Below are 25799 nucleotides of genomic sequence, written 5' to 3'. Positions count from 1 at the left end.
AGTTTGCCACTAGCCGACCTCACCACCTAACATATATGGCCCTCGTCAACATATGGAATGAGAAAAAGGAGTCATTGTGAACCTTCATGGAACGTTTTGGAAAGGTTGCGTTGAATACCCAAAACTTAGACCTAGCAGTGGCTTTACACCCCCACTTGATAACAACATTAAGGTCGACACCTTTTGTCAATAGCCTATCCAAGAAGCTGGCATCTGATCTCAACGAGTTTTGAACGAGAGCGACCAACTATATGCATATGGATGAGTTGGCCTAATACTGGAACTAGGTGTGGGTCGATGTCGTGTCAGCTAAGAAAGATAATGACAAGCCTAGCTCCAACAAAGCTCAAGATGATGGAAGGAGGGATCGGCTGTTGGACAAATGGCCTCAGTTATCTTAAGAAGGGGGGTTAAATTAAGATACAAAAATTATTCCCCAATTAAAATTTAACTCTCTCTTTTTGGATTAACAATGCACCCTTAATATGAATTACTCAAAAAATAATTCAAAATAAACTTCTTTAAAGCAAAAGATAAATAGTAATAAATAAAAGAAGTTTAAGGAAAGAGAGAAATGCAAACTTGATTTATACTGGTTCGGCCACTTCCTGTGCCTACGTCCAGTCTTCAAGCAACCCACTTGAGATTTTTCACTCTCTTTGTAAAACTCTTTTTACAAAGTCTGAACCACACAAGGATAACCCTTCCCTTGTGTTCAGGAATCCTTACAACTTAAGAGACCCTCGGTCTCTTAAACAATTTCCTTTGAATAATAAGAAGAAGTTTCTCTCTTTAAGAGAAGGATATTACAATTGAAGATCAATCAAGATTCCTTATTGAATATGCAAGTGTTAGACCAAGGAATCCTTTTTGAGAGGATAAGCCATTTCAGTTCAGAAAAACTCTCTTTGAATTTCGTGTCTCAAGTCACCTATTTATAGGCCTTTGATGGCCATTCAAAAATCTCTTGAAAAGATGTGACTGTTGGGAGTTATTTTAGAAAATTCCTCACTGATAATCGATTACCAAAATAGTGTAATTGATTACACAGTTGTTTTCGGAAGAATTATGACTCTTCACATTTGAAATTTAAACTCAAATTTCTAAAGACTATTTTAAAACGTTCAAAACTTCTGGTAATCGATTACAAGCCTTGTGTAATCAATTACAAGCTTTCAAAAATATTAAAAACATTTTAAAACATTCTAGTAAGCATTTTAGCCACTGGTAATCGATTACTAGAGAGTAAATATCTCTTTTAAAAGCTTTTGAGAAAAACCTTTGGCCATAACTTATGCATCATCAATTTGGAAACTTCTTTCTAAGACTCTAGAGACTAACTTCATCATTTATCTTGGATTTCTTGGAGTCTTGTTTTGAATCAAACTTGAGAAGCGCATTTTTTTGGCATCTTCAAAACATCATGATATCTTTACTTCTACATCAGCCACCGCAAAAGCCACGTTATTCCCTGTACACTTCTCTTACAGCCAGCAAATCCCATATCATGGTTTAGGCCTTAGCTATCAATATTTTGACCATACCCAAGAAAGCCAACACCCCACCAAAGGCCGATTACTCTAAACATTGTCGGTATCACTACAATTGCGGCCACTAGACAGAGGAGTGCAATGCCTTGAAGGACAAGATAGAGGAGCTCATTAAGCTCATCCATCTACAGAAGTTTGTTTACAAGCCACAATCGTATAGACTCGAGGGGAGGAATGGTCCCTAGTATAGCTGAGGTAGAGATTGAGAACATGCAAGTTAGTCAAAAAGGCGAAAATGCCAGAGCCACTCCAGGGAGAAAGAAGAGAGACCCCTTGACCAACTGAGGTGGGTCATAAACACCATAGTTGGAGGCTTCACTAGGAGTGAGGCCACCGCCTCTGCACAAAAAAGACACCTTCAGCAGATCCGGTTTGTCAACATGATTTCCCGGCACCAAGTACCTAACATGTTGCCCATAACCTTCACAACAAATGACTTCAAGGCAATTGACCTAATGCAAGACGACCCAATGGTTATTAGTGTTGAAATAGCCAATTGCATCATCAAGAAGACCCTTGTAGATCAAGGAAGCTCAACCAACATCTTGTTTTGTAAAACCTTCAAACAGATGGATATATCTGAGTCTCAGATCCTCCCACATGTTGACCCCCTGTTTAGTTTTGTTGGGGAACGGGTAAGGACGAAGGGTTGCATCTGGCTCTACACCAAGTTAGGGCATGAGGGGCCACTATGGAAAAGGTTAAAGATATGATACATGATATTGGACACTATGGTAAAATCCAACGACTTAATAACCTATTTGGCGGATCTAGAAGAAGTCTTCGGTCAACTCAAAAATACAACATGAGACTGAACCCCCTGAGAAGTATGTCTTCGGGGTAGAACGGGGAAAATTTTTGGATTTCATGCTCACCCACCAGGGGATACATGCCAACTTGGATAAATGTCAGGCCATCTTGGAGATGAGGAGTCCCTAAAATGTAAAGGAAGCCCAAAGACTAGCTGGCAAAATAGCCACATTGTCAAGGTTTTTGCCAAGAATAGCCGAGAGGGCTAGGCCCATTATGAACCTCCTCAAGAAGGCCAAAAACTTTGTCTGCGATAAAGATTGTGAAGAAGCCTTTCGATAGCTAAAGGTAACACTAGCGACACTTGTGACACCCTATACCTCATACATATATGTACTAATAATAAAAGGAAAAGAAATTATAATTAATTTAAAGTTCTTAAAACACATTTAAATAAAATTCTTTCAAAAGGGTAAAAAGGCTCACATTCACTTTTTTCGCATCATAATAAAACCTGTCCAAATAAATAATAAAATCATCTTGGCTCAAACAAGGTCCCCCAAGACTTCATGCAATTAATATAGAAACTTATACCCCCAATGTCACATCCTATCAGAGCATTGTGTTCCTGCGTCCTCTAGCATGAGGTTCTCTATAGCCATTCACCTAACCATCTACTCCCACGAACCTAAAGTTCGAGATCATCACAGGATCCAAACACAAATAGCACACAGGAAGTGAGTTATCACATTCCTAAATAATAGAGAGAAATGAGACAACTAGATATACATATCATGTAAATGAGATACAACTTACTTAAACATAACTCACGTAATTTTACTATTTTGTCACGTAACATCACATCACAACACAACACATCTCATTCATTTTCACATCATTCATGTACTCAAAGATCAAAACACAATATCACTAAATAAATCAATATCAATAAATACACAAGCGTTATGCAACAGATACACTAAGACTCAAGCCTATATGCAATGTGATACCATGTCAGTGAAAAAGCACCTTGGGGTGCTTAGGAGTACATAACGAGTCACACCACACAATGGGTATGTCAAGTCACTCTCACTAAGTAAAATCATAAGGTAACCAGTCAGGGTCACTCTGTTTTGCGAGAATGCTCCAACCATATAGGATCAACATAGGTTTAAAGGAGCACTCAAACTGAGTGTCTTTACCCCCAAGGCCTAGACTCCGAAGAATCCGTTAGTATCTCACCTTCCTAATTCATGTCTAACTCGTAAAATAATTTTTGCATGCATAGACACTGCTTATGAATTATACAATACCCATGAACTCACACTCGTGTTACAAACACGTTTAACACAAGGAAACCTATTTTTTCCCTTTAACACTGCACATAAACACTATTCTCAAGGTAAACACTGGTCGGGTAATTGTATAATTCACAGCTCAAAACACAAGTATTATCACATCAAGTATTATACACACACTTATTCATAACCAAAACTCATGTCCACGATTTAACATCTCATAATGTCACAATCCACCATCACATGTTTATGTGTATCTCACAAATTAACTCATCTTCAACATTGTACTTCTACTCGATTTCAACAACAATATTATAAGCAAACTCTGCTCATGAATTATACAATATCCATGACCTCACACTCGTGTTTCAAACACGTTTAACACATTGCGCTTCAATTTAACACTTTAGGTTCCTAACTAGGAATCCTACACTTTCCCTTTAACACTGCACATAAACATTTTTCTCAAGGTAAACACTAGTCGGGTTATTGTATAATTCAAAGATCACAACACAAGTATTTTCACATCAAATTTTAACCACACACTTATTTACAACTAAATCTCATGTTCACAATTTCACATCTCATAATGTGACAATTCACCATCACATATTTACGTATATCTCACAAATTAGTGCATGTTCAATTTTGTACTTATATTCAACCTCAATAACAATATTATAATTTCAAAGCAACATGTTATCCCATAATTCATCACATATTTAATTTATCACTTATACACAATTTCAATCATAATTTCATGATCCCAATATTTATCACGTTAATCCTATCATAAACACAAACAAATTATACAAAAATATTTCTCAATCCACAGGGAGTAAAACCCCTAAAAAAATTTCACATAATCATACATGAAGAATTTCAATACAATAAATATCCTAAAATAAATCCATATTTGATCCCCTAAGGATTCCTACACATGTTCATTTTAACCCTAATTACGATAAACTTATCCCTTACCTCTAAGCGGGCTCACGTGTGTTCCGGCAGAGATAGCAACATCTTTAATGGTTCCTGACATTTCTCAAGCTTTTTCTCTGGTTGCTCTGATAGGGTTTCCAAACGTTAGAGAGAAGGAGAAGAGATTAAATTCTTCATTCCACTATTTGTGTGCAATGAGTATTTCTACCTCCCCAGAAAACATTTATCAAATCCCAATGGTGAAGATATGCGGAAACGAATTTCATACCAAGTGTCCAAATTTCACAACAATCCAATGGCTAAAGAATCCAGAATCGTAGTTTTACTGTGACAAGTTTTGGATCTCTCCGGGAAAGGAGAAGGTTACGATGTGAAGGAAATTTCTGAGATATTTTTGAGTGTATGCGGGAAAAAGAGAAGGTTTTAGGAGGAGGAGAAGGAAAAACGAAATTGAGAGGAAGAGAAAGCGCAGAGACTATCGTCAGTCTAAAAACTGACCTAACATGTCTCTATTTATAACTAGGTACTCTCAACTTATTATTTACTCTATTTTTCTTTATTTTTATTATTTTGTAAAAAAGATCTCTATTTTATTTCCTATCAAATGAATAAATAAAATATCTCTTTTTCCTTTAAACCATTATTTTAATTAATAACATTATTTCTCCTTATTTAATTAATTATAAAAGATCTCAACATTTTTCTAAAACTACATTTATTTTTAAATAAAAACCTTTTTAATTTATTTACGAAAAATGGGGTGTTACAACACCATCCGTTTTGTCGAAACCGGACACCACCAAGAAGCTGATTGTTTATCTTTTGGTCTCAGTTGAAGACATCAGTGTGGTTCTGGTACAAGAGGAAGGGAGTGACCACAAGCCAGTATATTTTGTAAGTTGGGTACTACAAGATTCAGAGACAAGGTACTAGGTGATGGAAAAGGTAGTCCTTGCACTTGTTAGTGTTACTCGTTGTCTCTACTAGTACTTTCACAGTCATCAAATCATTATTCAGACTTATTGCCTCATAGCAAAAATAGTGCGTAAGCCCGAGTTGGTTGAATGAATGATGACGTGGTCAATCGAACTCTCAGAATATGATATTGCCTAAGAACCAAGAGGTACCATCTGGGCACAAGTGTTGGCCGACTTCACCAACGAGTTCCATCCTTCACCACCATAATTTAAGCAAGAATGGTGGACGATGCATGTGGACGGATCCTCCAACCGGCATGAGAGTGGAGCTAGGGTTATTTTGGAAGGACAAAATGGCATGGTCATGGCACAATCATTATTCTTCGGCTTCAAAGCCACATGCAATTAGGCCAAGTACGAATCCCTCCTATCAGGACTAAGACTAGCCAAAAAGGCCGACACTTAGAGAATCCGATGCCAAAGCGATTCCAAGATTGTCGTCAAATAGATAAACAAGGTGTTTCAAATTTGAGACCCCTAACTCCTAAAGTACTACCATGCATTTGAAAAGCTCAAGGGAGAATTTAAGGAAGTGCAAGTGACTCACATAAGCCAAGAGGTCAACGACAAGGCCGACGAGTTGGCTCGACTGGCTACCTCCCCTAAACCTGGACAACTTAAAACCTTTATTCTACATTCGGTGCCCGAACCTAGCGTCTCAAGAAAAGAATGTTTATAGGTGGAAGAAGCCCCCTTGGGGTGGAAAAAGGAGATACTTGAGTACTTGAAGCATGAGATACTCCCAACCGACAAAAGCAAAGCCAGAAAGATAAGAACATAAGTTGCCAGGTACATCCTAGTGGTCGGTAAATTGTATAGAAGTGGTTTTTTCTCACCTCTGCTTAAGTGCCTTGACCAAGACCAGGCAAACTATGTCCTCTAACAACTACATGAGGGTATTTGCGGTTTGCATTCCGGAGAAAGGACTATGGCCACTATAGTTATGAAGGTCAACTACTATTGGTCAATCCTCAGGATAGACTACTCGAATTTTGTGAAGAAGTGCATCGAGTGCCAGAGACATGAAAACTCGATACATTAGTCGGGTGAAGAGCTGCATCTAATGGTCTCTCCTTGGCCATTCGCTATTTGGGGAATTGACATTCTTGGGCCCTTTCCTACGGCTTTAGGGAAAAGGAAATTCCTACTAGTAACAGTTTATTTAACCAAATGGGTTGAGGCTAAACCACTAACAAAAATCACTTCCTAGGCATTCCAAAAGTTCTTCTAGAGGGATATCATAACACACTTCGAAATTCCAAATACACTGGTCACAAACAATGGTTTACAGTTCTTGGACCGAAAACTCAATGAATTCTTGAGTGGTCTCGGCATCAAGCATAGGGTCACGTCGGTGGAGCACCCCCAGACCAATGGACAAGCTGAGACAGCTAACAAGGTCATTTTAGGCAAATTGAAGAAGCAGCTAGATGGAGCCAAGGGGAGATGAGTCGAAGAGTTGGAAGAGGTCCTATGGGCTTATAGGTGCACCCTTCGGTCTACAACTAAGGAAACCCTTTTTTAGTTGACATACAAGACAGACGCAATGCTACCAGTTGAAGTAGAAAAAGGTCTCTCTCCGAAGACATTATTTCGCCAAGGACCAAAACAACAAAGCACTACTGGTGGACCTGGATCTGATTGAGAAAGTACGAGAACATGAGATCATCATGATTGAAACCTGCAAGCAGCGTATGACCCGACGCTTCAACTCTAAGCTAGCTCCTCGGCAGTTTGAAGAAGGGGACCTGGTATGAAGAGCATGTGGAGAAGCTCAAAAGCCTCTATCAGACGGGAAGTTTGCAACCAACTGGGAAGGTTCATTCATGATCGAGCGTAAATTGAAGAATGAAGCATACAAGTTAGAAGAACTATCTAGGAAGGTCATCCTGAGGACTTAGAACTCCACACATTTGAACTTTTATTATAGTTAGCCGCATCTCTGTAACGGGTGTTGTACTCTTTTTCTTAGCTTAGTTTTTTGTCCTTATACAAATGTGAAAGGGTTTTTATCGAGGAGGTGTTAACAAGACGCGCCCCGACAACCAATTATTAATAAAACCTTTCCTAATCTGTCTTTGATTGTCTATTTTTTATTGCAAGTTAATAGGTCCAAACTCACGAGTAAGTTCCCTCCCGAGTACCCTCCTTGGCTAAGATTGAACTCAAAGGCTCACAAATAGTTCCTTCCTAAGTACCCTCCTCGACTAAGGTTGAACTCAGAGACTCACGAATAATTTCCTCCCGAGTACCTTCATTGGCTAAGATTGAATTTAATCAAATTATCTATAGTTCCCTCCTGAGTACCCTCCTCGGCTAAGGTTGAACTTAATCAAAATTATTTGTGGTTCCCTCCCAAGTACTTTCCTCGACCAAGGTTGAACTTAGTCAAATTATCTATGTTTCCTTCCCAAGTAATCTCCACGACCAAGGTCGAACTCCGAAGACTCGTTGATTAGTTACAATTACAATTTGACTAATTTTATTAAGGGTATACGACTTACGTTAACATTCCCTACCTTTTCGGTTAAACTAAAACTTGTGCAATTTCTATTCATCATTTTTTCCATCAAGTGCACCATTCGGCCGAATACAAAAATAAATAAGCTACTATAAATAAACCAACAATTGGAAAAGAAATTTCATTAATGGTAAGCCGAGAACCGGTGAATACAAAAGGCAGTTGGAGACCGGGATATACAAAAAGAGCTAGGGACCGACAAATAGTAAAAAGAAAGAAGAGCTGCACAAAAATCATAAATAAAAGCCTAAGAGACTCAATCCCTAGGCCTTGTCTGCTCTGTCCTCGGCTCCCTTGACCTGTGGCTCCTTTGCTAGGGTCATAATCCTTGGGTGTGAAGGAGCAACATCCTCTTTCATGATTTCATCAATTAAAACCAGCCCCCCTTCATAGGCATCCTTTTTAATGTCAAAGACCCCGGGTTCAGAAACATCGCACATGTGCAACATCTGTCGATGGCAGTGGTCGAAGTCGGCCTTATGTGTATTGTACACATTATCGAATGCCTTCTGTTGAATTTGTTCCTTCTCAGCATTAACCTCTTTTGTTTCCTTGTTGGCATCAACCATGGCTAATCAAAGCCTAGATATTTCAGTATCTTGAGATCTAATCAAGGCCTCGACATTTAGGGTGCACGTCTCCAATCCCTTGGCATCATTTGTTAGTCGAAGAACCTGGTCCTTAAGATTTTTGTTGTCTTCGACCAGCTTCATGTTGGCCTGAAGCGCTGAGTTCAAGGAATCCTCGACCTTTAGGAACTGGTCCTTCAAAGCATCGGCTTTGGACGACCCCTGAAGATGTTGGGCAATCGCTGACACCCTAGAGAGGAAGTCCCAAAAGTTGGCCCAATTGGCAACGGTGTCGCTTCTACTCAGCACTTGACACCCTTGCTTCGAAACAATTTCCGTCAGGATAAGGCGGTCCAGCCAGAAGGAATGGTTGAAGAAGCCTTGATTCGTTAGGGGCCGAGATGTTGCCCAAAGAGGTGGCAACATCAGGTTGAAATCCAATTATTGGCTGCTTAAGCCTCTTCTCCCAAGAGGTGTCTTCCTGGTGCCCGGAGTGTTCCCCCGAGCCGCTCCAGTGCTCCTGGTGGCTCCACTTCTTATGCTTTTGTTTCCCCCTAAGGTCTTTGCTAGCAGGGGCCACCACATCAGTCGAAAACATCACAAGGCCCCGATGTCTGATTAGTAGCAGGATTCAACGAAGGTTCACCAGCAGCAACGATTTGATTTAGCCAAGCCTGGCGAAAAACATTCATGTTGTCATCGGCCTGAGTCATGATTCCTGAAAAATAACACAAGTGATAAATCTGCAAGTTAGAGCTAGAAATGAAAAAAAATCAAAAAGGAAACGAAACTAACCCTCAAGGTCCTAGATAGGATTCAAAGACTACAAAAGTGGCACAAAAGGCCAAGCAGGTAGCTAACGAGGGAGCATTTTGAGGAATTTGAGGTCTCGACAATTGTTGGGACTCAGTAGCTCCTTTGGGTACTTTTCATACCATCGAGGACACTGTTGCCAGTAGAAGGGGAACAATGGGTTCCCCACTGAGTCGTAGAAGTGGTTTTTCCCAACGACTGGTCTTATAGTTACTTTGAAGTAGCCGGTTTTAAAATTTTTATAAGAAGTAAAAGGGTGAAAAAGAGGGTGCTTCGGTATTCAAATCAATGATATCCATTGAGCCTTGTCCTGTGGACGACTGTAAAAGTAATGCAAGAAGAGTCTAGGTGTTGCCAACACATAGCTATTGAAGCAAAGTGCTCGAAACACCTGTATAGCCGCCCACCTATTCGGATGCAATTGCATCGAAGCAATGTCAAGTATCCAGAACATACTCATAATAAAATCGTCGAATAAGACCTTTACACGCAGATCACAAAACAAAAAATTGTACATATAAAAGAAATCTTTGTTCATCCCTTCTCGGTTCATGAACACAAACTCTGTGGGTGGTGTAGCATCTAATCGGACCATGTGTAGAGTGACAGGGCACGTCTCCGATCCATTATCGTGCTAATCGGCAACTAACTTATAAGGTTGGTCGGGTCTGATTCGTGGTTGTATCGGGAGAAGTAGGTGTCTACCTCCCCATCAACCTAGGTGTACTCCATAAGCGTGATTGGTGGAGGCAGACGCTTCTCCTTTAGCATTGGGCACCTCTTAGGTCGAGAAGCAACCCTCTAGGACGTCCTTGCCTTGACAACAACGACCATCATCAGAGCTACAATGCTCTCACTCACTTTTTTGGCCATATTTGCCAAAAGGTTGCTAGACCCCTTGAATGCCGAGAAGTCAATCAAGCTAGAAAAATCCGACCTTAAGGAGTGAAAGTCGAATGACACTTCATAAACCACATTGTTGTACCCATGAATGTTAAACTCGCCTCCAATCGACTCCCTCGATGACGAACCTTTGACCAACACCATTATTACGTACCTAAAAAATGAATTGATTAACTATACTACTCCGATGAGAGCAAATAGTACTATTCGCCTTAGAGCAAAGAAACAAATATTATGGGCAAAAACTGAAGAGGGGTCCTCCCCCTATTTATAGGAGTTGGGCCTGAGGCCAAGCCCAACCATCAACGTCTCCTTACTGTTTGATCAAGACAAATCTACAGTTGAGATCCTGTGGCGTTCCAGTACCTAATGTGGGAAGGTGAACAGACGTGGGAGGTAACCGTTACATCCATAATAACAATTACTTTGTGGAAATGAAGGTGTGTAACCGTCAAGGAAGTTTTTGGTAACAAAGTCTCTCTTTTCGATTGAGGCCAAAAAAGGACTTGGGGGGCTAGTATACCAGATAAAGTACTCGATCAGGCTAAGGGGACACCTGGAACACCCAAACCAAATACTCCCTTTAGCCACATATGCGTTCAGGCCAAGTACCCCTTTCGGCCACGTGTGCTCATATTTCATAAAGAATGTCTCGACCCTCAACATATGCAGACAACGAAAACTACCCGACCATAGTTATCACCAATAAACCCACTTAAGGGTAATTACTTGATTAGAAGTGCTTAAGCATGATTAGAAGGTACATTACACAACTAGTAATCAAGATGTGCAAGCCCATAGACCCCAAGCCCAATAAGGTCAATATAAAAAAGGGTGAAACCCCAGGTAAGATGACTAATTCATTCTCAAATATTCACTATATACCATTAACAACTCTAAGTCGAACTCCTTATTTGAGCGTTGAAGTGTCTTTTGCAGGTAACCTCCTTGCTCTTCCAAACACTCGTGCACCCATGGCTTCGGCAAGGAACTACAAGTAGAAAACCCTTTGACACAGTAGGAAACCCTTCGACACAGTAGGCCCTATTTGCTAGACCCTTCGGCAGAGTAGAAAACCCTTTGGTAGAAAGACAAGTATCCGATCCATTTATGACTAGAACACCTATAATAACAAAATAGGAAGTTTCTCTCATTCATGTACATAATATAATGTTGTTTTTCTTTCTTATCAGTAAATGGGATTGATGTGGTTTTCTTGCTAGTTTTTATTCATCCTATTGGTCTTACTTTATTGCGTTTTTGTTAAGTCAAATGTTAGAGGTTAATATGTTTTCCTTAACAAGTTTCCATGTATGCTAAAACTTCTAAAATGAAAATAGCCAAAACATTAGAAACTAAAAATATCTTACTGAATATAATACTAATAATATAGTCCTAACTTTTTAAAATCAGTTTAACAAAAATCAATCAACATAATGTAACATGATTGATAGGTAATTTTATCCTTAAAGATGTAATTGTGGGTTCAATCCTTAACTTGAGTGTATGAAAAAATATTTGTTAGAAGAGATTAACCCCTTAAATAAATCTCAATGCCTCAAGAATTAATGTTTGACTTTGACTAGGAGATACAATTAAAAAAAAGTTTAAGTACAATTATTACATTCCATATTTAATATTATAGTGAAAAGAACATACTATGACTTTTTCAAGAGTAAATGAGAGATAGAAAGAAAAAAAATCATGAACTGAGAGTTTATTCCATTCTGAATAGTCATATTAACCAAACATTTTGTGTCGTAGTAAGCAGTGGCAAACATTAACAGATCTAGAGTAAGGACTGGCAAGTTCAAGTCTCCATACCTTGAGAAAATTTTGCTACACATTATTTCATGGTCAAATTGAGTAACAGGTTCTTTTCTTTCTTTCTTTCTTTCTTTTTTTGTGAAATTGAGTAACAGGTTGTGACCCGTACGTGTTTTACATTGTCAGTAGAATCCTTTCTAGGATATATTATTGGGATTGACTGTTAGTGCTGCCATGAAAGTTCCATCTCTTACGTTTGGCTCTATGTAATTTCTTCCTGTATAAGACCTCTGGCTTGGTTTATTAACAAAAAATTAAAAACATAAAAACTTAATTATATATTTTATTATTCAATTTTCATAATTTTATAAATTTTATGTCTAACTTTTTTCTTTTGCATTTTACCAATCAACTTTACATTTTTTTTTGCACATTTTACCCCGTATGATATAAAAAAAAGTTAAAGAAAATAAAAAATAATATCATTTTGTTATCAATGTAATGACAAAATGCACAATAATCAAAAAGTTGAAAGATAAATTTTACAAAATGATAAAAGTTAGATTGTAAAATTGTAAAAGAAAATTGAATGATAAAATCTATAAAAAAAAATGAAAATTGAGTGATAAAATTTAAAAAAAGAAAAGTTGGACAGTAAAATTTACAAAATCATGAAATTGGATGATAAATTTGTAATTAAGCCAAACAAAAAACCAATTCACGTTGGAGTTCACTAGTCTTTTCCTATACTGAAACCATTTTCATGCCTATAATTTTAACTATGTTTTCTTCCTACCCCATTACGAGTGAAGAAATTCAGTTATAGTCCTGGCATTCCAAACTCATTTCATATCTTCTTCATAACCTGTTATTCCAAGGATCATTAAGAGCTCAGATTATGTTAATGATATAAAAGAAAAAACCACAGACGACACTAAATTAAATTTCTGAAAATGTGGAAAGGAGGAAAATCATAGCCACTCGTCCAAAGGACCTCTCCCTGACACTGGATCAAAATAAAAACACTCACTGACACAACAGATTACAATAATTTTTTAAGCCTAAGAATTTTATACCAGAAACAAAAATATAAATCGTAATGCCAGCTCAAAAAATATTGATCAGAAAGATTGACAAAAAAAGAGAAACTACTATGACTCTGATTATTGCTATATCCTTTGGTAGACCACGTTGGAGCAGTGTTGTTCAACCTTTGTAAAATAAGTAATATGCATACAAAACCTTGGTAAACGAGAAAGCCACACCTTGTCAAAGGAGAAATGGCACATATTACTACCATTTAAATAGAGAAAGGTAGAACTAATTGGATAGAGGAAAAAAAGAGAGTCAAAAGTGCACTGAAAGGGGAAGGGAACTTTTAATGTTTAAACGTTACATTAGCCATGAAAACAAGATTCAAATTAAGCTTACTAGAAAGGCACTTCACTTCTCTTTTATGCTAAAAATAAGTGTAATCCTTCTGATAAAAATGCAAAAACGACTGAGCAGATGATCAAAGAGTCTAAGCAAGCAGAAGAAACCATGCAACGAGTTTGATTAACTGTGATATAAAACTACGATAGAAGAAACAAATGTGAAGTGTATCATTATGAAGCAAGAAGTGAACTTGTTAACCTCATTTCATGTTATTCGCCTTCCATCTTTTCAACAACTCTTGAGAGTATGAAACAAGCATTAAACTTATTCACTTCATTTCATGTTGTTCGTCTTCCATCTTTTCAACAATTTTTAAGGCAAAATCTTACATAATCTAAAAAAAAATCATATAAAGATAATTAACATATATGAGAGTCTATATCCTGTAACCATCCGGATCCTACAAAAGATAAAAAAATATCATACTTTAGAACATCCTATTTTGGATTTTTTTCATATTAAGGTAAAAGAAAAAGAAAAACAAAAAAACAAAGAAGAAAGGACTTCTTAGTTGTTATTTGCGCTTGAGAATGAAAAACTCATCTTTTGTTCCTGGGCGCAAATGCGGTCATGCACGGCCTCTTCCTTTACATGGCAATCACGGTCCATTGCCATACCTTTATCAACAATGGAGTAATTGAGTGAAAGTGAACGGAAAAAGAAAATAAACAAAACGACATTCATAAATTAAATAACCATATCTTTCAATAAAAGGATTTTAACGAAGAGGCAGGGGAGTGGAAAACACAAAACAGGATTAATCAAGGAAATCACAGTTGCTGAAAGGTTCACGCAAAGACTGAAAAGAAAATACATGTTGTTGTCTCTTCAACTGTTCCCATGAGATCAGATCTATAACTTTGGCTCTAAAAAATGTGTTGAAAAGTTGGCTTAAGGATTTAGGAAGAGCAAACAAAGCTTAGACAGGTTATCAAAAGAACCTAACCAAAGAAAATTAAATAAATAAATAAAAAAAGAATCCACAGCACCTCTCACAGGAAACATTACAGATCTTGAATCTTCTGCTTAGGTTCCTCTTCACTGCGAAGAACTTTGCCTAGAGTTTGAACTTTGAATAAATGTGGCAATTGATGAAATGAGCACGAGGATTTACGAGGGCACAAGTAACAACGGTGTTTGGAACACTGATCTTCTGATAAAGTGAGTGTGAGTACTTTTTCTCCTTTCTTTGTGAAAAGAAAATAATTCTTGCTTGCCCCTTCTAATAATTCTCGTGCACGCTAAAAAAGTAAAAACTAAAAGTGATTTTGATCTATCTTAACTGCGTCTTTTGTCCTTTTTTTTTTTTTCTTTTTACATGTGTGTTTTGTCCATTTATTTTTATGATTTGGTGAATTTTGTCCTTTTTTTTTCAAACATTCCCTCTAATAAAAAAATTTCAAATTAGAATTATTGAATTCTTTTTTCTCCACTTTCATCCAAATTTATAAGTTCGCATTTGGATTGAAATTTGGAAAATTCAAAATTACTTTACTTTTGGTTCAAGGATTTTTTTTTCGTTTCCTGAATTAGAATAGTAATTTTGAATTGAAATGCACCAAAACTCTTCTAAACTTTAAACCAAACATATCTTTCATTTGACTTATTTCATTTATAGAAAAAAAATGTAGTATATATTTTGTCTCTTAAAGTATGACCATTGGCGATATATTAATATTAACACTATTATTTTAATTTAAAAATATATAACTTTTTAAAATGAACTTAGGAAAAATTACTTAAAATGATTATAAAATGATATTACAATAATTTTCTCACATAAAAATAAATCACTATTTTGATATTACAATTTCTTTTTAGAAAGCCTTTTGTCTTCTCAAGTTTTGGTCATGTGGGTTAATTATTCATGTATTTTATTATAATTGAACCCATATTTCTCTATCCAAGAAGTGTGTATTATCAACTGAGTTACATTATTAGATAAAAATATTTTTTAAGCAAAATATTTTGTTATTTTCCTCCTTATTTTTGTCTCAACCTAGTGAAAGAAAACTAAATTTCACTCTCTAGTCTCTTTTTCTTAATAGGTGTTCATGATCTGTTCTGACTTAATCTTCTTCAACAAATTTTTGACAAGTTTGAATCTAAGAAATCTTTTTCTAATAGGTGTTCATGATGTGTTTTGACTCAATCTACTCCAAGGGACTTTTGACAAGTTTGATGGTAAGAAATCAAACTTGATGTATTTTGAGAATGAATTCAAGTTATAGTTTGGATTACCCCATCCAATTAAGATATTTATTAAATATTTTTAGTAGTTATTTATTGTTTAAATTATATATTTTTTATAATTTATTATTAAATATTTATTTATTTAATTGATTTAATAAATATTAAAGGGGTGCAATATTTAAGATGATAAATTATTTATATATTTAAATTATCATATTAATTTAACTAATAAATAATTTTATATAATTCAATAAATAAAAGTGCAATTATCATTAAAACAACAGAAATGGAATTAACAAATGTTGTAAAAATATACAAAATATTTTATCTATGAACTAAATTAGTCAAATGGCCAAAATGTGAGAAGTCAAAGGTTGTGTTCACCAAATTATTTTGAGTTTTCTTTTTTCTCTAAAGAAAAAAATTGAACCAAACAGAAATTAAAGAAAAGGATTTTTTTTAGAAAAAAAAATTGTGAAGAATATTTCGAAAAAAAAAAGAGCTTCTTAATAAACTAGTTTTAGGAATTTCGACTTCTTCTTTTCATTTAAATTTTACTAGGCAAGAAATGTTATCTTAGAACTTGTAAAATTAAAAAAAAAAAATTATAGAGTTATTTTGTTAACTTCAAATTCATAATTTAATTGTCATTAAATGCATGGATTAGCTGGTGTAAAATTATCTGAGTTTAATCATTGATATTCGCAATACATAATAGAGACTACTTTATCCATATGTAGAGTGCCTTTTGGTGATGAAACTTGAGTTCCCTCGTACCATTTGATTTTTGGCAGTGAACTTGATGTTCACTTCATGTAAGATCCATCTTAATAGGTATTATCATATACGTTCAGAAAGTCTTACATAGGGCGCTTTGGCAGTGAAATTAGTGTGTGAATAATCTTTGGCTCCTTTACCATATGTTATTTCTTTCATCAAGATAGAAATTGTATTTTTATGGAAGCTGCTGCCTGACTTCATAATAGGAGGCTATGGTATAGCTATACTGGTGTTAACAGGTTTTCTTCTCAAATGCAGAACAGATACATCAATAGTCTACAATTTTTATTCTCGCTTTTTCTGGTTCTGATTCAATCTGGGTTTTTGTAATTTTTTACTTTCTGCTCTGCATTTTGTGATTTTTTTTTAGAAATATGAAATTCTAGATGTGTATTGAGCAAACATCTTTTACTACTGAACTCAAAATGTGTGAAAAAATATATTACCTTCAAAACTTTTTATGAATATTTTTAATTTTTCACTCCATAATTGTTGAGATGTTGAAAGGGGAAAAATGTTGAATATCTATTGGAAATAACTTTTGTTTTCTATTTGATCCAGTGATGGGAAGAGCACTGAAAACATCCTTAAAACAGTTCAAGAAATGGAAGGTGAAGAGAGATCCCATTGCTCATGTGATTCTACCTAGATAGATGATAATTTCTAAATATTTGTTCCTAACAATTGGTAGCATAATTGCAAATTTTCAATGAACATATTTGGCCTTGAACTGTGCAGGAGCTATGTTGGGAATTTACAAAGGCAATAGGTACTAGTCAGAATTGGAGAATATTAGATCCAATGTCCTAATTGCTCTTGGAATCGGACCTGAATCAAAGTAGAAACTTAACTACACAAATATTTCTTAATCAATGTGACCACATTGAATATTTGCTCATTGCTTTATGAAAGCCGGTAGAGTTCAACACTTTGTCTCTTCCTGTAACAATTTCAAGGTACTTTCTAAAACTGAATAGCCACTTTCACAAAATTTCAGGGTGACCTTGTTTCAGTGCACTGTGAGGATGCTTCACTATGTCATTGCAAATAGCTACCCAGATTGGTGCAATGTACCCAAATTTTGCGTGCTGTTATGAGAGTTCCATCTCCTACGTTTAGCTCTAAGTAATTACTTCTGTATAGGACCTTAGGCTGAGTCAATTAACAAAAAATTAAAAACTAAAAACCAACTCACATTGGAGTTCACTAGTTTTTTCCTATGCTAAACTATATTCATTCCTAAAATTTACACTGCATTACGAGTAAAGAAGTTCGGTCGTGGTCCTGGCATTCCAAACTCATTTCATATCTTCATAACCTGCTTTTTCCAAGGATCATTAAGAGCTCAGATTATGTTAAAGATAGAAAACAAAAGAATATACAGAAGACATCAAATTACATTTTTGAAAATGTGGAAGGGAGGAAAAACACAGCCACTCATCCAACGGACCAACAAGATCTCTCCCTGACACTGGATCAAAAAAAAAAAAAATACTGACCAAACAGATTACAATCCTTTTCCAAGCCTGGGAATTTTATACAAGAAACAAAAATGTAAATCGTAATGTCAGCTCAAAAAACATTTATCAGAAATAGGAAAAAAAAAAACTGACTCTTTTGAGTTTTCCTATATCCCCCTTGGTAGAACGCGTTGGTGCAGAGTTATCCAACCTTTAGATTAGAGGCTAGAAACTGTCCCACTATGTAAAACAAGTAATATGCATAAAAAATCTTCATAGAGTCGCAGCAGCCAATCATAGAGTAGAAATCTCTTCTGTTATCATAACAGGAATCGCCACACCTTGCCAAACAAGAAAGCAACTTCAAAAGGCCGCAGAATAGGAAGTTGAAGCACCATGCCATGGAATTGGTAATGATATAAATCTGATGACCGCACAGAGATGTTGGAACAAATGAAACATATCTTCCATTTAAGCTTTTGTTCCGTTGTAATTATCCAGAATGACAAGATTGTGGTCAATTTGATTGGCAAGAGACTGTTGTAGGCACCTGCATTCTGGTAAGGGGTATGTGTAGACAGAAGTTTTTCTGTTTATTTTTCTAACTCTAGGTACCATGATTCCTTTGCGGTCACTTTCACCGAGCATGTCTTCCATCTGATCCTTGAAAGCTCTCCAACTGCAAAACCAATGCACAAATATTTTCCATCATCTAGTGTTTTCCAGTGATTGCAAAGGCTCAGTCATTAATATGACAACTATTAGCTATACATAAAATGTAACATTCAGACAACGATGGACAACTACAGTAAGAGACCTATTGGCAGTTTGATTCAAGCCAAACAAAAATCAACAATTAGTAATTATAAAGTAATCCTACAAAACAATGGTAAAAAATAAACTGCAACACATGGCACTAGTGAACAGTTCTAGCAAATCAGAATTTACTAGTAATTAAAAACTACTGGAAATGCACTATATATACCATACCACCACACAAAACCTGGTAGCCCTCAAGTTAAAAGGCACCGTTTTTATGATTAATAGGCAAAAGTCTATAATCCCTTCCATCTGACTTCAGCTTAGAAAAGTTTTCTAAGGACCAACTAATGTTTTTCACTATCAGTATCATGTAATTTCCTTTCCTGTGGCAATGTGGCATTACAGGATTATAGTTCATATTCAGCAGTAGATTAGTATCTGAGTGACTACAATTAGTGCTCTAGCAACAAAATGTCATACAGAAATCAATACTCTTCAGAGTTCACCAAAATTCAAGTGTTGAAAATATCAGTTTCAAACCATACAATGCTTTGGGAATGGATTATTTCTGGAAACTAGTAGCTTTTCTTAATCAAAAGCTCTTAAAATGTTAAAAAACTAAGCAATTATTTCTCCAAAATAATTTTAAACCAAAAATGCAAAAACTGTTTTGATTAAAAGAAGGTACAAATTAGGATTTAGTAACAAATTGCCAGCCTTCCAGTTTTATTTTATATAAATCATAAGATTCACATTCAAGTCCAGGGGAAACTCCAATCAGTTAACACATTATTTTGTAGAACAGGCTGTACCTACTATGTAAATCCCACAAAAGTAACTATTATCAGTATCACTACTTGATTTTTATTTTTATATCAAGACAACATATGATACATGGAACCAAATTAAATATTCCCCAAAATCGTTTGAAATGTTTTAATGGAGTATATAGTAGCTATAAATGGAGGATGAAAGAGAGAGAATATACCTAATACTCACGTCATCCAAAAGAACAACAAGCTTGCGCTTATCTGGGATAATTGTCTTGGCATGGCCATCATAGAGGAATCTCCTATGGCCCATCAAAAAATGGGGGAAGTTACCACCCTGAGTTGTTACAAAAACCTCACTAGACAAGCATACTGTATAGTCCAGTGCAGCCAATTGGGAGGAATAGCCCTAGAAAAATATGAAACTAAGCATTAGAGCATATTGGAAACTCCCCACAAATACTACAGCATACACTCTATGAAAGAGTATACTTGAATTAAACTTGTACATAAGATATTTTTAGTTTTTCTTTTTTTATATTTTTAATCTCAGAAAAGTTGCAGCATAGACATACTTACAAGTTACAACCAATCATCAAGACAAACTACGAGAATAACGAATGGATAAAGAACCACAATATAAAGCCAATTACATCCTTTATGTTTTTGGAATTGAAATCCAGTTACATCCTTTATCATCACGTGCATTCTTGAGGTCGGTGCATAAACTATAAAACCATAAAAAAAGAGTGCAGCAATTGAAGTCTAACTTAACTAAACTGCTGATCATTTTTTCAAACCGAAGAACTTACATTTGAGAATTTTAGTGGATGGTTGTTACAACTTACAGGTTTCTAAGCTCATAGTGAAGTTTTATGTACTTCTATACGACCAACTATACTATGTGGTGAATAATGAGCTTTAAATAGACAAGAGAAAAAATGGGAGTAGCATAAATGAATATATTAAGAAGAATGTGCGGTCACATAAGAACAAGATACAAAATGATGTATATGAGAAGATATTGCTATGACACCTATTGAGGAAAAGATGATAGATAATCAATTGAGGTGGCTTGAACATGTGCAAAGGTAACTGGAGGCACCAGTGATAAGAATAGATCGCATGATTTTTAGCTTTGTGAAAAAGTGGTAGAGGGAGATCAAGAAGGATTTCATGTAAATAATATTGATAAGAATTTGGTTTTTAAACGAGTCCAATGATGTTTGTGTGATTCATGTAGCTGATTATATTTCACCTAGTGAGATAAGACTATTACCTTTGTCATGGTTCTTGTTACAACTCTGTGCCACTGAGTCCAATTAATTAGTCATACAATTTCCTTGCATGGTCATATAGATGATACATCTATATATCAGATGCCAATTATATTTTTTCTATTAACTTCTTAAACATGTGTGTGTGTGTATTTAATCACTGCAAGGATTAAAAAAATTTAGAAATATTGCTGCATGAAATGAAAAGAAATCGGTGCTGCAGCAGAGCTAAAAACAAGACAGGTCTACAAGAATCAAGTTAACATGCTTCAGTCTACAGGCTGCTATGAGAAGAAAAAAAACAGAAGGTGGAGAGCTTTGAAGCCGTCCAGTTTCATAGAATGAATCATGACATTTGTTATTGTTCTAGTTTTCCAACCAGTGAGGATCTTTACCATGAAAGGAGCAAGCTCATCAGATGTTGCAAGAGACTCCTTTGTATAAAGATTGGGGAACATCTTTATCAAAGGAGCCAAATATCTCTCTGCATGATATATTTTCCCAGAAGCTAAGTATATTGAAGTATTGTTATCAAATCCCATGCCACGCAGCATCATACCAACCTACGTAGTAGTTAAGGAAAACAATATGCAACTAACATCAGTATCTTCCATTTAATATCAGCTTTCACACAATATCAAATTGCATACATAGATTGATTTTCATCTCATTATACCATTCTTTTACTAAAATTAATTAAAATAAAAGCATGTACAAATAGTGAGGCCAAAATCTAGTATCAGGATCAGGTACTAAGAAAAATATTGATGGCATCTCATTCAGAAGTCAATAACATGAGAATTTGAGACTGGTCAGATATAAATTAAGGGGAAAAAAACATAATTTAAGATTTGATCAGCATTATAAAGTAAAATTATGTACCTCTAGAGGGGTTAGTGGGCATTTTCCATCAACCCGATTGAGGTCAGGCAAAATGATACGGTCTTTTCTTTTAAATTTTCCCCTCCACCCTTTTTCTCGAACTGAATCCATTTCCAACTTTTCTGCCTTTCCTCCATCATATACACAACAAGAGAATGCTACCATATCCTACATGTTGAGAAGATTTAGCCCATCATTAGATAAAGCTGATTCAATCATGTACCCTTTCACCACACAATCTCATATATTGACACTAAGTACCAGTTCTAACATAATTGAATGAGCATCAGTACCTCCTCAAAACGAAGATGAACAGCAATGTATTTTCCATCTGTCCTTGAGCTCTTCTCAATCATTTGGTAAACTAATTTCTTACCTAGTGCAGATATTGAAGAAGAAAACCTCAATGCTTTATAATTAGTAAGACATCTTAGAAATTGAATATGTGGAGGGACACTCATTGCCAGACGATTGGCAAATGGAGCTATTCGAATTACCCTGCATAAGAAAATAAAATTCTTTACATCAAATTGTTCAAATAAAAAATCAAATTGTGTCAAATGCCCAATTTGAACTCACTTCAGAGTTCAGTTTCACCTAAAACTTTTTTATGAAGGGAAAAAACCAACATTATTTTTATTTAAAAAAATATCAAAAGGATGAACAAAAGATAGGAGAAAGTGACCCAATACCTACCCTTCCTTTTGCAAGATAGGAGAAACAACTCCAAGGTAATAACTGACAGGAGCCCAAGCTTGAACTCTGATGTTAGTGATATTAGTCATATTGTAATTATGCCGCTCCATTAGTGCCTCAGGAAGTTCTTTGACCACCTTCACATAACCATCAAGTGCAGATATAAAATGATCTTCATCATATATATCCCCAAATTCACTGTAAGAGAAATAATATTATTTTAAATAGAAGTAATTGTAGAAATAAATAAGGAAAGTTTAAGACGAGTCGTAATAATGTTCATTGCATTCCATATTGTTGGAAAACCAATTTAATTAGTAACTTTTGAATAGGCTGTTTTTCTAGGAAAACATGCACACCCAAAGAGAACTACTTTAATTTCATCCCTAATTGATGGTTACAAAATTTTATTTACTATTGCTTGACCAATCATTATCACAAAGGTAAAGACATAACAAAAATGTTACAAGTACTAATAATGTGGCTCAACAAATTATATTACAGGAAGATTTGCTTCTCGTCCTAGGTTGTATGGGCTGTGTAATAGGTTTGGTATTTGTAGCATAGAAAGCAATGTTAATATGGAACTGTTTATGGGAACATGAGTAAATTGAATGACTTATACAAACATGCTTAATTAAATAATTAATGAACTACAAAAGCAGGTATGAAAGTTTACATAGTAGTAACTACTAACATAAGAATCAGAAAGTTTCTTTAGATGATTAAATCTATGAAATAAAGCTGTACTTTTCATTTTGCTATATCGAATGAGTTGTCTCATATAAAGGAAACAACCTAAAATTTGAAATGTTGTAAACAGTCATTCGACTTGAGTTGAGACACAATTTACCTTATAAAAATGCATCAGGAGATGTGTGTTTTTATTTTTGTAAACACGAATGTAAATCACACACATAAATTAAGGGACAAGCATATTCCTCTTTCCCATAAGTCACATGCTATTTAGTTGTGGAATTCAGTAACACATTGACCATTACTAAGCCAAACAAGGAAATCAAATTAACCCATGTCTGGGTCCAAAATTTCTCAAGCATGAATTTTAAGACTAGGATTTGAAATCACAGACCACATCAAGTGATGCAGCTGAAACATCTTGGTTGCGGCAGCTGCCATAACAGCAGATCAGCCTGTAATTGCAGGCTGCAACCGCAACTACAACCAGAATTTAAACCTTGGTTAAAACCTATATTCTAAGGTTCAAAGCTAAAGATAATATAAGTAAATCGGTCACCTTGGATCTTTCCACACATTGTGAAACTCAAACTGAGGTATAACTAGTATTGCATTCAAGAGTCCAGCCACAGCCACAGCATTGCAAATCTAACAATTCAAGAAACACAATGATAAAAAAAATGATTTATTTTCAGTTTAATTACTCATTTGGTCCCTATACATGCACAATCTTTACATTTTAGTTTTTACTCCAAGAACTAATTTTAGATGGTAACGACTAAAATGGATTAGAAAATGTATGTGTAAGAACTAAAACTCAAAGATTGTGCAAGTATAGGGACTAAATTAGTAATTAAAGATTTATTTTCAAACAAAAACAAAATTGCATAACAACAGGGAAAGGAAAGCTTTTTGCCTCACCGCAGAGCGTTGCTGGTTAAGACCCCCATTGGCCTCCACAATCAAAAACCCATTCAGTCCAGGTGACACTGAAATTAAGAGAAACCACCGAATTAATGTCACCCAAACCTTACTTTTACACCAAACTCCACATTAGCAATTATTGTTAGCTAATATCGATTACTACTAAGTAATGTAACTAAGCGCTAACCAAAATGTTCGCGATGCAATGCCGTCAAATTCGGACATGGCTTCTGCTCCCTCAACTTCCTTTTATACTTCCACACAGAAGCCAACTGCAAAAAGACAAAAATTGAAAATTAAAATAAAATAAAATAAAAATAATCTCTCTACATGATTCCCTTAGCTAATTACTTTTTCGTTTCTTTCCGATATCTTCCTTTGGAAACAATTTTGTTCCAGACATTGTCAAGTTATCATCCTTGAGAGACAAATTTATACGAGACATGATCGGACATTAAATGTGAGTTTTAAGGTCCGAGTCGAGACCCTATCGGATACTAAATGTTAGACACTCTTTGAATCAAGAACAACGAGAGAGTGGATCTCTGTTGTCGGAGAAGGTTAGACACTAAATGTGGACAATTCACGGAGTTCAGCAAGTTGTGCTAGACTACTCCCTTTCTTTAACAGTTGGTTCATTTCATTCTCTAAGTCTTTTTTTTTGTTGTCCAAAGACCACAGGTGTCCCCACAATCAGATACTAATCTCGCTTGCTATACATGACTACCGCTGATCCAAGTGAGTGAATTTTCCAAACGGTGGGAATCAAACACGGTTCTCCGGCTAAATACATCCTCGTGGTGAACGCAGAGTCTTACACCTCATAGTTTAATAATAAAATAAGTGAACTAAAACTTAAGGAAAAGAAAAATATATTTTGAGCACATGGTTTATGATTATGATGCATTACGCTGGTTCGGTTCAGTTACGCACCTCGCTAGCAGAGGAATTATCGGCCTCGATATCGTGCCAGAGGTTGTGGAAGATCTCGTGGCTGCGGTAGCGGGAGCCGGGAAGAGGAGTGTGGCCAATGAGGCCGGAGAAGGGCCCCACGCACATCAGCAGCCCCGAGATGTACACCAGCGGCAGCAGGAAGAAGTATCGGAGGCTCCGCCGCGCCATGATGCCGGCCACCAGCCGCCGGCTCTCGGCCAAGTCCTTCGCCGGCCGCACCCGCCTCCGGCACCGCGGACCTCCCGAGTGCCGATGCGGCGACGGCGGCGGACTCGGAGAGCTGCTGCTCCCGCACCCGCCGCCGCCCACGCCGACGGTCTCGTTTGTGAGAGTGAGAGTGAGACCGTTTCCGCCAGTTTTGGATTTCATGACGAGATTATCTCTCTAAAAAGAGAGAGAGAGAATGACTTGATGGAGGTGAAAAATGATGTGTTTTACTGTGTTTAGTGTAGTGTGTCAGGGAGTGTGTGAATTGTGGAGGTTTTTGTTCAGAGTTTTTTGTTTTGTTTAGTGGAGATAGAGAGCGCACTTGAGAGTAGTATTACGGTGAGTTGCTTTGGTGCAGAGAGGATGAGAGGGACAGTGGGTTGAGGAAAGTGAGGATGGGAAATTAACGGGACTAGTACTACTGAGGCGTGCTGTAGTGTAAAAATTCGCCAGCTGCTATTCCGAGAAATAGAATCTAGTTAGCTATATTTAGAAAATTAATAATAAAATATGTTTTAGTTTTCCAAAAAGATTTAGTCTAAATTATATTTTTGGTTTTCTTATTTATTTTTAATTTTGATTTTAATCCTCTTTAAATTTATTTACGAATTTAACCATTCAATTATATCAAATCCTATAAAGCTGATTCTAAATCCAAATTTAAACATGTC

General features: G+C 36.0%; 2 long non-coding RNA genes and 1 pseudogene across 3 annotated transcripts; all 3 read right to left on the bottom strand.

The window, feature by feature from the left end:
- Positions 1–8134: 8134 nt before the first annotated feature.
- LOC114381325 lies at positions 8135–9884 on the bottom strand. Its single transcript, XR_003660008.1, has 2 exons — positions 9403–9884; positions 8135–9325 (listed from the first exon to the last, which is right to left on the bottom strand). It is a non-coding gene; the product is annotated as an uncharacterized LOC114381325 (long non-coding RNA).
- Positions 9885–13672: 3788 nt separating this feature from the next.
- LOC114381324 lies at positions 13673–14756 on the bottom strand. Of its 2 annotated transcripts, none has more exons than XR_003660006.1 (2): positions 14517–14756; positions 13673–14393 (listed from the first exon to the last, which is right to left on the bottom strand). It is a non-coding gene; the product is annotated as an uncharacterized LOC114381324 (long non-coding RNA). The 2 variants fall into 2 exon arrangements; XR_003660007.1 differs by having other exon boundaries at positions 13673–14144.
- Positions 14757–17837: 3081 nt separating this feature from the next.
- On the bottom strand, positions 17838–25564 carry LOC114381027 (annotated as a pseudogene).
- Between the last annotated feature and the right edge of the window lie 235 nt (positions 25565–25799).

The sequence above is a fragment of the Glycine soja genome, chromosome 13, assembly GCF_004193775.1.
Source record: "Glycine soja cultivar W05 chromosome 13, ASM419377v2, whole genome shotgun sequence".
Lineage (NCBI taxonomy): Eukaryota > Viridiplantae > Streptophyta > Magnoliopsida > Fabales > Fabaceae > Glycine > Glycine soja.
This window is presented reverse-complemented; position numbering and strand designations above follow the sequence as displayed.